At 36.3% G+C, this 14,212-nt stretch overlaps 1 protein-coding gene across 4 annotated transcripts in view; it reads left to right on the top strand.

Annotated features, from left to right (window-relative positions):
- The window catches only part of COL9A1 (collagen type IX alpha 1 chain), a 178,569-nt gene that overhangs the window by 25,379 nt on the left and 138,978 nt on the right, over positions 1 to 14,212 (top strand). The gene's annotated exons all lie outside the window — the stretch shown is intronic.

Below are 14,212 nucleotides of genomic sequence, written 5' to 3'. Positions count from 1 at the left end.
TATTATTCTTTAAACTATAAATATATATTATACTTTCTTGTTTGTATATTTCATTAAAGTAAATCTAATTAATCTAAAAGAAGCATATTAATGTTAGGTCCCTTTTCTTGCTTCAGAAAATAAATCACAGGAAATTGTAAGCATTTTAACAATTCAGTTGCGTGGAAACAACTGAATACCAAACTCGACCTCAGTCACCAACTCTGATACCAAATTGTTTTTAAGTTTCTAATATTACATAACTTAAATAATACAATACACATAGACACACTAAAGCAGTCTTATCTAGGTGTCAAAATACTGCTAGTCAATTCTAATAATGGAATGATAAACCACAGTCATTGACTATATTTCCATCCTTTAATATTTTGGTTAGAGTTTTAATTTAGTCTCTAGGTGGAACATACATAGATCAAACTAGATCAAGGGATATTCTCAAAGTGGCAAAATGACAACCTTTGCCTTTTTAAAACTCAGAAATCACTCTTCTCCCCGTGAGGACATATATTATTTCTCCATATGTGGTTGGAACCATAGAAACCATGGTTGAAACCATTGTTGGGACAAACAAGCATGACTATTTTTAAGACTGATGATTTTGGATATAATCAGCACTGAACTAGTAAGTCATATGTAATTAGGTTGATGATATATTTAGTGTCTAATGGATCCTGGCAACCTCTGATCAAATGCCTTCCAATTAAACATCACAGAGGCTCCAGGGCATGAGTCCTCTGTGTCAGTACACAAATGGATATTTACGTAGACCCACTGTGCAGCTGAATTCTATTATCTTAGTAGTCCATGTGGAGAGACAACCAAATATCTGTAATAGGAATGTTGAGTAACTCCTTTCAGTTTTATTTACTAAATGTGTCTTTTAAAAATCTTTTTAAAACTTTGTTGTGAAATACAGTATATATAATAGAAATGCACAAAACAACAAGAAAATTGGCACATTATTCTAAAGGCAGCACCCGTTTAACCACCACCCAGGTCAAGAAGTAAAACAAGGCTACCACCCTTTTAGGCACTCACGTGCCTTTTCTCCAGGCAAACCCCTCAGTACCCTTCAGAAGGAACCACTACGCTGGTGTTTTTGTTTTCTAGGAAGAAAAGGGGAAGGGGAGAGAAGAAAGAGAGAATTCCTGAATTTCGGGCTTTACTTTATAGTTTAGTTTTGCCTGTCTTTAACTTTTATAAATGGAATCATAGTATTTATGTTACTGTGTTTTGCTTCTTTTGCTCAATATTCCATTAGATTCATCCATGTTACCCTACATAGGTGTTCTCCTTAAACTTGTAAATGTTTCCTATATCATCTAGCTGCCATGTTTTATAATTTCTGCAGCACTCTAGGAATGGGAGGTATCAATAATTCTGCTTTGGTACGTATGTAATTGTAATTAGCCTGGCCCATTGTAATTAGCTTGGCCCTTCCACCATATGATAATACTTTAAAAAATTATAGAATGTATTGCTTATATACCATGTTTTAGGATTGTATGAAGCACTGTTCATGTGCTATTGCTGTACTCAAGATCATTCTGCCTAGTATGTAGTTTTAGCATACCTTTTTATAGACAAGAAACTGAAATTCAGAAAGAAAAAGTAAATTCAGAATGTAGCCTTTCTGATATTTCGTTATCAGGAACACAATTGTTTTTTTCTTTTTTTTACTATTTTAGTTATGTTAAGGGAGTGAGTAAACTTGCCATCGTATGGTAATCTTTTTCCATCTCACAAGCTCTTGGTATTTTGCTGTAATGATCCATTGGTGTTTGCATGCAGATAAAAAAGTGAAATTCGGAAAGATGAAGGTAACAGCTTTAATAGCCTTTCTTCTATTATTCCCATGGTGCTTACTTCCTTCTGTCTGTGGCATCTGTAGAATACTGTCTGTGAACTTCTTGTCACGGGAGTAATAGGCAGGTGATCTCCCATGTTGTAGGAACCCAGAAGGGCAGTCTAAACAGTATGGGTATAAGCGTGGGAAGAACACAGAACTAAGGATTAGGCTGCATCAGTTCTACACTTGATTGTCATTATCTAGCTAAGTGACCTTGAGTAAGTCACTTACTCTGTCTGGGGCTCAGTTTCATCATTTATAAGTGAGGGTGTTGGTCAGTAATATTCAAACCGAAGTTCAAGGACTGTCTTGAGTTCTTGTTTTAAATGCGAATTTCTGAGCCTCGTTAAAATCTCCCAGCCTGGGAATTTGTGTGTTTAACAAGCTCCCCAAGAGATTCTGATGCTCACCATAAGTGAGAACCCATGGAGTAGGTAGTGGCCCAAGCCCCACTGATTTTAAAATTCTAAGATAAAAATTGAAGTTCTGGAACTTTAGGGTTTTTCATCAGAGCTACAGGCCTACTTATTTCAGAGTTCTGTGAGTTTTGTTAATAGAAGGAAATACAAAGTCATTAAACTTCATGATGCTAAATAAACACTGGTTATCATTGTTATGAGCAAACAGCAATAGCACAGGTCGAGAATGCTAGTTATCAAAATAGCTTGGGATTGTTTGATATTCATGAACTGAGTAAAAAAAAATACTGCCCCTGTGAAATTATGTCCACGTCATTAAAACTATTAACACAATGTAGCAGGAAAAAGCAGCATAGTCTCTCTACAAGACATAGCAGTATGAGTACAGCTAACAATGGATAATATGTAGAGTGCCATACAGTCTTATTAGGTAAATTAAGTAGTTGTATTCTCAAAACAACTTTAAAAGTCAGCTCATTTAGTTACAAAATATGCTAAATATATCACCCAACAGATTGGAGACAGTCTGGTTGGCTGATTTATTTTTACTTTGATATTACATTTCTTACATGTTTAAAAAATTCTTTTGTGACTATTTAGGGAGGAAAAAAGTCTCCTTGTGTAACATTTAGTACTTTCCTGGGTCTATTCTTTATATTCTGAGGAACTGGAGTCACTCAATTAATTACTATAATGTTTTGTGTTTTCTTTTTCATAGGAATAACCAACCTCAAATTTGTAAGTGTTCTGCTTTTTACCACCCAACATACCCTGCAGTGGCTCTCAAACCTGTACCTGAGGAAAGTGGTCCACTCCTCCTAGTGAGAAGACTCACAGGGCAGCAGGGATTCTTAGCTAGAGGGCATAGCCATTGAAAGAGATGAAAACAGAATCTCCTGGAGTGTGTGTGATTTCAAAAAGCTCCCCAGGTATTTTTCAATAGTGCTCCAATTGCAAAGCTGAGTCCAAAACCCACCAATTAGCATCGTTTTCATATTGAATAGTAGGTTAGAAACCTTAATATAGTAGTCGTTATCCTGTATAAACTAGATGTTAGTATCTGAAGTAAACAGAGAACTTCACTATCAAAAGTATGTGAATGATTCGTCAAGAGTGATACTAGATTCAATATTATATGTTTATTAATTTCTACATTAATATAGACCTTATTATTTATTTTCTTAACAGTTTCCCCTTCTTGTTTCCCTTCTCCCTTCTTTCTAGCTGACCAGCAAGGTAAGATAGATAAAATTGTTTAATAATTATTCTTAATTCCTCCTCCTCCTCCTCTTCTATAGAAGGCTTGGGAGTTGAATCTTGAAGGCCAGGTGAGGTTAATTACCTGAGAAAAGTCAGATGTTTTATCAGTCAGAAGGGAGAGCATGTACAATGGGTTGGATAGTGAGAAGTCCATCTTGGCTAAAGCATGGAAGGAGATGGTTATGGGATGTCTAGGGAGAATCAATCTTGGCTTGGTCAGATGTCAGGTTGAAGAGGGAATTAGAGTAAATGAGGAACTCCAGATATTTTCTAAGTGACTTAATGTCCTGAGGTAACTGGTATACTAGAAAATTAGTCTGGCAGCAGGATGGAGGATGGCTTGGAGAGAAGAGCAAAAAGAAGCAGGGAGGGTGGTTGGGAAGATGGAAACAGGTCTGAGACAAACAAAGAAGTCTTGACAGCACTTGAGCAACTGAAGAAAAGGGAGGAAGAGTGAGTTTTGAAAATAATTTGAATGAAGTATCAATAGGACATTTGTTGTTGGATGGCGAGAACAGGGAGAAGATAAAGACTCAAGGTCTTCAATCTGGGCCTCTTCCCTCTATCCTGCCTCCTTCACATATTGCCATTTTCTTTCTCTTCCTAACTGCCAATCTTCTTGAAAGAGTTGTTCTCACTTACTGTCTTCACAGTCTTACTTCTGTCTCACCACTTTAATGAAATGGTTCTGGAAAAGGTCATGAATGACTTAACTTATAAATGGAGTGGCCTCTTTTCAGTCCTCATTCTCTTAGTACCCTATTGAGCATTTGGGAATATTGACTTCTCTCTTTATCCTAAAACATTTGCTTCCATGAGCTTTTATAACATTGCACCTACTTGTCTCTTCTCCCACACTTCTGATTACTTTTTAAAATCTTTGAATGACTCTTCTCATTCTGTTAACACCTTATATATGCGGGTCCTCAGAATTTTATTCTTTTTTTTTTTTTTTCTGAGACCGGGTCTCGCTCTGTCACCCAATCTGGAGTGCAGTGGTGTGATCTTGGCTCACTGCAACCTCTGCCTCCCGGGTTCAAGTGATTCTCCTGCCTCAGCCTCCCAAGTAGCTGGGATTACAGGCACACACCACCACACCTAGCTAATTTTTGTATTTTTTGGTAGAGGTGGTATTTCACCATGTTGGCCAGGCTGGTCTCAAACTTCTGACCACAAGTGATCTGCCCACCTCGGTCTTGCAAAATGCTGGGATTTCAGGCGTGAGCCACCGTGCCTGGCCCAGAATTTTATTCTTACTCTTCTTATCTTACCTCATTCCCTGAATCCCCGACACCACTGCCAAATTCTAAGTCATCAACTTCTATGACTTTGCCTATCATTTACAGCAAATCCCAAAATTACAGCTTATGCCCATATGGCTCTCCTGAAGTATAGACTTGTAGTTGCTATTGCCTTCTGAACGTCTCTACTTGGATGACTCATAATCATTTCAAAATCAAGATGTTCAAAACCAAATTTAATATATCCTCCACCCACACAAAAAACAACAAAACCTACTTTTCCTTCTCCATTTCCTATCTCAGTTAATGATATTGCTGTCCAATTATTTGACTAAGCTAAATCTATCCATGCTTCTCCATTAAACACCCATATATGGTTTGTTTTGTGTTACCCTCTTGACTCTCCGTACTCTGTATCTATTCCCCTTGCCTTTTTCCAGGTGTATGTAGTTTCCCACTGAGACTCCTCCTAACTCATCCCAGTTCATCTAGTTGCTCTCCACTCTAATCCATCTTCCACATCATCACCAGAGATATTTTTCTAAAATAAATCTGATTATTTTACTCTTCTTCTTACAAATAGACTGCAATCTCCTTGGCCTTGGGGGAAAATCTAAATGTCTCCTGAAGGCATTCATGGGATGATCTGACTTGAACTGGCCTTTCCAGACAATGCTCAAATGCTCAGTCTCTGCTTCATTTGTGTTAAATGATTGTGTGGACATGACACCCTCTTTCCTGGCTCTGTGACGTTGTACATCCCATTCCTTCAGTTTTTCCCCTGAATTCTTCCTAATAAACATCTATTCTCTTGTCAATTAGCAAGACACAGGAAACCTGAAATTTTCTGAGCATTCAGATTCAAGAGAATTAATTTGTATATTACACACATAGTATCACTGGTAGCTTGTGTTCAGCATTGCGGTTGCTTTTATTTTTTTCTGTAGCAGATACACATACAGAAGCTAGTAACTAACTTACTAGTTAATTAGTTACTAACTTGTTTCTACTTTAGCTTATTAGTCCTTTCTGATCAATAGCTTATTATTGTTCCCATAGTGATGAACTCTTAACAGTCTTATATACTTTTTGAATGGATAAAGACGTGTTTAACTGGCTCACACCTGTAATCCCAGCACTTTGGGAGGCCGAGACGGGCAGATCATGAGGTCAGGAGATCGAGACCATCCTGGCTAACATGGTGAAACCCTGTCTCTACTAAAATACAAAAAAAATTAGCCGGGCGTGGTGGTGGGCGCCTGTAGTCCCAGCTACTCGGGAGGCCGAGGCAGGAGAATGGCATGAACCCGGGAGGCGGAGCTTGCAGTGAGCCAAGATTGTGCCACTGCACTTCAGCCTGGGTGACAGAGCGAGACTCCGTCTCAAAAAAACAAAACAAAACAACAACAACAACAAAAACTATACATAAGAAAAACTTTCGGTTTAAAACATACATTTGAGGCCAGGTGTGATGGCTCATGCCTGTAATCCCAGCACTTTGGGAGGCTGAGGTGGGAGAATGACTTGAGGCCAGGAGTTCAAGACTAGTCTTGAACAAGGTTGACAATGATGAAACCTTGTCTCTACCAAAAATACACAAATTAGCTGGGTATAGTGGTGCATGCCTGTAATCCCAGCTACTCAGGAGGTTGAGGTAGGAGAGTTGCTTGAGCATTGGAGGTGGAGGTTGTGATAAGCCGAGATCGTGCCACTGCACTCCAGCCTGGGCAACCGAGGGAAACTGTCTCAAAACAAACAAACAAACAAAAAAAGAAATAAAATATACATTCAAAATTATTTCACCAAAAGTTATCTGAGGTTTAACAACAACAAGAAAAGTATTTTGAACTTGACTAGAAAGCAGGTATTTATTTTTTGCTCCACTATTTGCTATCCAGGTTTTCAACAGCATACTTAAAATTTTGTTTTCTGAAGTACTGTTCTTATTTTTATGCTTGAAAATTGCTGTTATCTGAGCAGTTATTGGTTGGTTATTAACTCTTTTGATTATAGCCTAGTGGAGGCCAAGGTCATGAGTTCAATTCTCACATAGTCCAATTAGCCCCACTTGCTCTGGGGCCTGCAGCATCTCTCTTAGACTGTCTCTAGCTACTGTGAAAATGAATGTATTGGACCCACAGGGCACTGTAAAAGAATGAGTACATGTGTGCAAATCTGTAGTTATTTGTGGAAAATCAATTGGAAGTTCATACACCCTATTTACAGAATTCAGTAATGTGCACAGAAAAACGGGGAAAACAGTGCTTTTAAATTGATGTCTTCACTCATTTATTTGTGTTTTTTCTTTTCAAAAACAGAAGAAAAATATTCCAAAGGAAATCTCCCTTCTAGTCTTTCTCCTAGACATTTTGAAGATTTTCCTAACATTTAATATACATTTTTAAAGAGGGACCTTTCATTTTAGTACAAAAATGACCTCTCAAATTTTCCTTCAGAATACCTTCAGTGAGGTAAGGAGGATGTCTGTAAGGCACATGGAAATAACTATGATTTTACCTTGTGCTTCTAGAACATTTTAGGTTAGGTCATGATTTTGTAAAGGTTTAACATATCTAGCACACAAGCAAGTGAATTTCTCATTCTTTTTCTTTTCTGTAATTTTTCTTTTTTGAAAGTAATGTTTCAAAAGTGTGGTTAGTATTCTGATAAATGGTTGGGGTGGTTTTTGGTTTGATGTTAGAAATTTCAGTTATGTGTCGAATAACTTAAGATGGTTTGAATGGGGTGATTAAGAAATGACGAGATGGACAACCATTTGATACATCTATCTTAGGTTGTGCCTTAACAGCAATTCTTAGAACAGGTCGCCTGTCATTTGTTGTTTCCTATTTGTCCACAGCTAATTTTTTTGCAATAGAGGTACCTCAGACTTTAAGGGTTGGAAGCTCCTTATCAGCACTACTGCTTCAGCTAATCTCTTACCAGCTTTCCTGACAGGGACAGCTTTTCAAATTTTATCAAGGTTGGGTGAGAAAGAGCCCAGGACTGTTCATCTTTTGTTGAGAACCGAACTCTAAGAGAATCTATAATTCTCTAATTATGCCACTGGGCAGTGTGTAGATAAATCTTATTCCTTCTCATTTCAATAAAACAGCTGATGGTAAAGACTTGTTAAAGTTTTGTGTCAGAATTTAGTAGCATGAATTTGTAAACTTTTAGCCATGACTTCTATATGTTCACAGGTTGGCAAACTGGCTAACATCACATCCCTATGTTTTGCAACTATTTTCACATTAGCACAGTTTCTTATGCACCTTTTTCTTTTTTCATTCTTAAGTGTTTGTTCAATACTTTTATAAATAATTAAAAAGTATGTTTAATGATATAAGTATTTCATGTAAGAAAAGGTCAGACATTATAGATGAAGCCCAAGTCCCCCTTGACCACTCATGTAGCTTTTCCAGAGGTAATCAGAGTTATTATCAGTCTTCCCCCGGCCTTTTATGTATTAGTATACACATATGTATAGGGTATACATACATAGGAATACAGTATGTGTGTGAATATAAAGTTAAAAATGTATCATTTTGTCCTTGTTTCTATTTTAGATCTTTTAGTGCCCAGAATATCTATTGTTTGAGTTTTGCTACACTTAGTTATATTTATCCATGGGTTTTGTCACATTCCAGACTCCCTTTTTCTTATCAGGTTCCCACACATTTTGAGTGACAGACATTCACAAATTCTTTTTGTTTTGGTTCTACAATATAGCACAATATGATAATGTAACTTTCATATACTTCAACTTATCACTATACATATTCTAATCTCAGCTAGAAAATTAGTGATAGTACAAGCAATATTGGCTAGAAAAAAATGCCTTTTTTTGTAGTTTCAATCATGAAAGTTTTTTTAAGGGTCATGGAAAGTTTTTTTAAGTGTCAGGGATTTTTGGAAAGAGGAGATATAATTTTTAAACTCCTTCCCTTTCCATGAGTCAGAGGGTTTAATGACCTTGACGGTCTCGAGCTATCTGGAAGATTCATACTCTGAGACAGAATCTTGTTTCATTGAATGGAAGATGGTGAGTTGGTCAACGATATCCACCAATGGCCCAGTATAGCCTGGCTTCAGATTTGTTCCTAATAAAAGTTGAGTTAAAGTCAGGTATTTGTAAATGGCATTATATGCTGAATGGAGTAGGGGATTGTTTCAGCCAGGACTTCTGGTTGCAAAACACCCACCCAAACCATTAGATTGTTGAATTCGAAGTCTGCATGCTCTCTTGTTTCTGTTTTGGTCTTCCACTATCTGCCTTTATACTGGTCTGGTCTTTCCCATCTCCTGACCTGCTACAGTTTCTTTTCCCCATAACTGCAGCATGTACTTGGTTTACCTTACCTTGATATGGTTTCAAGTTCTCTCTCCATGACCTGTCAGTTCCATAACCTAACACTAGTGGGCTCTCTTTGTCTTTGCTTTATCAACCCTTTTATCTACTAATAAACTAGCCGGCAATCCTGGTCCAATCACGTATGTGCTGGGGGTAGGGAATGAAATTACGTGATGCAAACATGGATGTCTGGGCTGGTTCCTTGGGTGAGATTACAGGTAAAGGTAGTTGTATTCGTCTGTTCTCATGCTGCTAATAAAGACATACCCGAGACCACGTAATTTATAAAGGAAAGAGGTTTAATGGACTCACAGTTCCACATGGCTGGGGAGGCCTGACAATCATGGTGGAAGACAAAGGAAGAGCTAAGGGATGTCTTACATGCTGGCAGGCAAGAGAGCTTCTGTAGGGGAACTCCCCTTTGTAAAACCATCAGATCTCGTGAGACTTATTCACTATCATGAGAAAGGCATGGTAAAAACCCACCCCCAAGATACAATTACCTCCCACTGAGTCTCTCTCATGACACGTGGGGATTATTACAATTCAGAGTGAATTGTGGGTGGGAACGGGGCACAGAGCCAAACGTTATCAGTAGTTTTCAGAGAAGGGGCTATGGATGGGGCAAGTAATCCCGGACACGTTTCCCACTAGGGACACAGTCAGTTATTTAAGCGAAAAGCACTTTGGTGAATATGACAAGATAGTTGATTTTTTTTTTTCTTGGAACAAGAATAACTCTCTCTTTCCTCCTGTGCATAGCACATTGGTACAATAAACTATGTATCATTCACAGCACAGGCATGGTGTGACTAAAATTATTGGAATGCAGACACTGATGTGATGATGATAAAATTCTCCGTGGGGATGAGATGGAGAAGAAGAGGAAGAGAGGAAGCAGAGTTTTCCTTTTAATTTAATTTCAATAATGTTAGGAAATTTGCAATGTCTATTTTGTAAAAATAGAAGTATGAATTATGTTTTACAGTGTAAGTAACTGGCTTCATGAATCTTTCTCTTTCTCACCTGTATATCTGATACTTGAACAAGCTCTCCTGGTTCTACCTGTAAAATATATCTTGAATTGCTTCTAACCATATTCACTGGCAATATTATTTTTTGCTTAAAATTCTCTAATGTTTACCCAAAGTAATTAGATTAATAACCAAACTCCTTATTGTGATGGACAAGAGCTTATGTGAAACCTATTGTCCAGACTTCATCTCCACCACTCTCACCCTTATCTACTATGTTCCATCAGCTATCTCTATCTCTTCCTCCAACAGGTAGGCTCATTCTCACCTCCATGTGTTTTCACTTGCTGTTCCCTCTACCTAGAACTCTCTTTTCCCAGGTCTTCACATAGCTCACTCCTCGTGTTTTTGGTATGAGTTCAAATATTACTTTCACATAGAGACCTTTGCTGACTTTCTGAGCCAAAATAGCCCCTCCCCTCTCATAACTATTTAATCATCCTTTTTAATTTTCTTCATAGCATTTTCACCACCAAAAATGATCTTATTTTATTTTTAGGTACCTGTATTTCTTATCTGAGTCTATTCACTCTCAAGGGGGTCCACGATTGCAAGAACATTGTCTTGTTTATTGATGTATTTCCAATGCCTAGGATAATGTCTAGTTCATAACCAGTACTCTAAATATTTGCTGAATGAATGAATAAAAGACAAACAGATGAATGCTGTCATGCTTCACATTCTGTTACACTGTTTACAGTTGTATGTACATTTGTAGTAACATATCGGGTGAGGAACACATTTTGAAATGGGGGATATTACATGCCCCTGGACCTCCTCAGTGTTACCATTATAAATACAAATCCTGTCTACTTATCTAGAGACACCTGTATTAGGTCTTCATAGGGGAATTTTACACAATCCATATTGTCTTCAGATGACACAATAAAAGGAGAGGCCAGCAACATTGTTTTTGGAGTCAGATCTGGGTTTCAGTACAGGTTCCACAACAGGCCATTAGCTTAACCAGACATAAAGTACCTGTACAGTGTTCAATAATGGGTGCTAATTGTTATGTTCCTCATATTGTATAGTACTTTTCTTAAGTCATTACTAACTTTTCTTGAGTAAGTTCATGACTCATTTTGTATGCCATGTGTGGTTGCTACCAGCAGATTGGTTAGTTTGAGAGATAGCACTGATGATAAATGTTAAAAAATAAAAAGGTTCCAGGTAAACTGGACCACTTAGCCAGATGCATTTTCAATATATGTAGTCTTCTAAACAAGTTTTCTTACATTAACAACTTTTATCAAGAAGCAAATAGACATCAACAAGCATTTAGTAAATTGACTAGTGTCCTGTATTATGAAACCTCAGAATTTTGTAGTTTGTAAATAAAATATATGAAGCAAAATGAAAGTGTAGATATGTAACTTGATTTTTGAAAACAAAAATCAAACAGGTTTGTGTGTTTATTCACTTATCAACATTTTATTGCATATCTACTGATATGCACATAGTGTTGTGTTGAAATCACAAACTTATTTGAAATGTATAAATAAATAACCTTTGAATGTTTGAGCCTCAGTAAAGCATCTGGTATAATATTTCTTAATTTTACTTTCAAACAATGCAAATTATTTAAGATATAATTATTTAAGATATAATTATTTAAGATATCTACTGATATGCACATAGTGTTGTGTTGAAATCACAAACTTATTTGAAATGTATAAATAAATAACCTTTGAATGTTTGAGCCTCAGTAAAGCATCTGGTATAATATTTCTTAATTTTACTTTCAAACAATGCAAATTATTTAAGATATAAAATGTTACTTGGACCAAGACAATTCAGTAATTGGGCAAGAATAGTCTTTTCAGCAAATGATGCTGGGAAACCTCCATATCCACATGCAAAAGATTGAAGTTGGAGCTCTACCTCACACTGTATGTGAGGTTTTATACATAATTAACTCAAAATGGATCATAAATGTCATGTAAGAGCAATCAATCTCTTATAAGAAAACATAGGAGTAAATCTTTGTGACTTTGGGTTAGACAATAGTTTCTTAGATATGACACCAACAGCAAAGGTGACCCCCAAAATGGTAAATTGAACTATGTACAATTTTTTAAAAAGTGTCCTACAGAGGATGCCATTATGAAAGTGAACTACAGAGGATGCCATTATGAAAGTGAAAAGACAATCCACAGCACAGGAATAATATTTGGAAATCATGTGTCAGATAAGAGATTTATATTCAGAATGCATAAAGAACTCATAGAACTCAATAGTAAAAAGATGAACAACCCAGTTACAAATAGGCAAAGGATTTTAATAGATACTTCTTTAAAGAAAATATACAAATGACCTGTAAACACATGAAAATATGCCTTGTATCATTAGGCATTAGGGAAGTGCAAGTCAAAGCCACAATGAAATACCACTTCACACCCTCTAGGATGGCAATAAAAACAAACAAGCAAACACAAAAAACCCAGAAATAGTAAATGTTGCCAAGGAGAAATACAGTTAAATCGAGACATTTGTGCATTGCTTGTGGGAATGTAAAAGGTGGAGCTGTTGTGAAAGTTAAACAGCATTACCAATAACCCAGTAATGCCACTCCTAGGTATGTACTCCAAAATTTGAAAACAAACTCAAACAGATACCTGTACACCAATGTTCATAGTAGTAGTATTCATAATAGCCAAAAAGTGGAAACAATCCAAATGTTCAACTGATTAATGAATAAGGAAAATGTGGGATAGCTATACAATGGAATATTTTCAGCTCTAAGAAGGAATGAAGTTCTGCTACATACTAAAACATGGACAAATCTTGAAAACATTATGCTAAATGAACAAAATCAGTCACAAAAGACCATATATTGTATAATTCTATTTCTATGAAATATCCAGAATAGGCAAGTCCACAGAGACACCAAGTAGATGAGAGGTTGCTGATGGGGTGAGACAGGGAGGGGGACAGATATGACAGCCAGTAGACACAGGGATTCTTTCAAGGGGGACAAAAATGGCCTGACATTATGGTGATGGTTGTACACCCCTGTGACTATACTAGCAAGCACTGAATTGTGCACTTTGAATGATCGAATTATATGGCATATAAATTTTATCTCAAAGCTGTTAAAAATGTTATTTGGAATGAAAATTAGCAAGAGTATTTACAAATAAAAAGCTAAATTTAAGGCATTCAAATTGCTCAATAGGTTACCAGATGTTTTCAATTTAAATTCAACTAATTTTTTAATCTGTAAGTGTATGCTCCTAATAGTTGCATGCATATATTTATGTGTTCATTCTAAAAGTGGGGGAAGGGGGAATCATTGGTTTTAATCCTTCCCTATTCTGTGGTAATTTTTTCATTGCTAGAAATGGTTAAATTTCAAGGAAAATATTTTGTTTTTTACCACCAATTTTCTCCCGTGTTCCCATGTATGACAAATTATAAAATTCTAGTATTCTAAATTTCCATATGGAAAACCTAAATATGGTATAGGGAAATATTATTTATTTTTCTTCTTCTGATCCTCTTTGACCCAAGGTAATATAAAGTTTTCTTCTCTGTGTCCAGCATACAAAGATTCTGTGTTTTGTGTTTTGCTTAAACCACGTTTAGGCCAAGGCTGAGTCTCCAAGTCTGTGCCATCTAGTGGCAAGATTGAAGAAATGCTGGTTTCTTTCCTAGCTTTAAATGTACAAACGTTGGCAGATGTCCAAGAAATGTTAAGAACCATCAACAAATTAGTGACTAATCTTTATGTTTACTCTTTAATTCAAAGCAGTGAACTATGTGTTTACATAAAGTTTTTATAACTTTATCAGTCTTGTATTTTTTTCAAGTTGGCTGCCTGAAATCTAAAACCTAGGAATTCGACTTACTAATTTATTGCTAGTTTCTAACCACTTACAATTGAGGCAGGCGAGATTTTACAAAAATATTTCTGTTTGCAGTGTATACAGAAGATAACTGAATAAATTATTATTTTTTTCCAGTAATATTAACTATGTTCAATTTTAAATTCTGATATGTATGTATATCAAATATGGGTTATGTTCACTGTTTTAAATTAAGCTTTAATTAAT

This window comes from Trachypithecus francoisi, unplaced genomic scaffold (genome assembly GCF_009764315.1).
Source record: "Trachypithecus francoisi isolate TF-2019V2 unplaced genomic scaffold, Tfra_2.0 Lachesis_group10, whole genome shotgun sequence".
NCBI classification, from domain to species: Eukaryota; Metazoa; Chordata; class Mammalia; order Primates; family Cercopithecidae; genus Trachypithecus; species Trachypithecus francoisi.
This window is presented reverse-complemented; position numbering and strand designations above follow the sequence as displayed.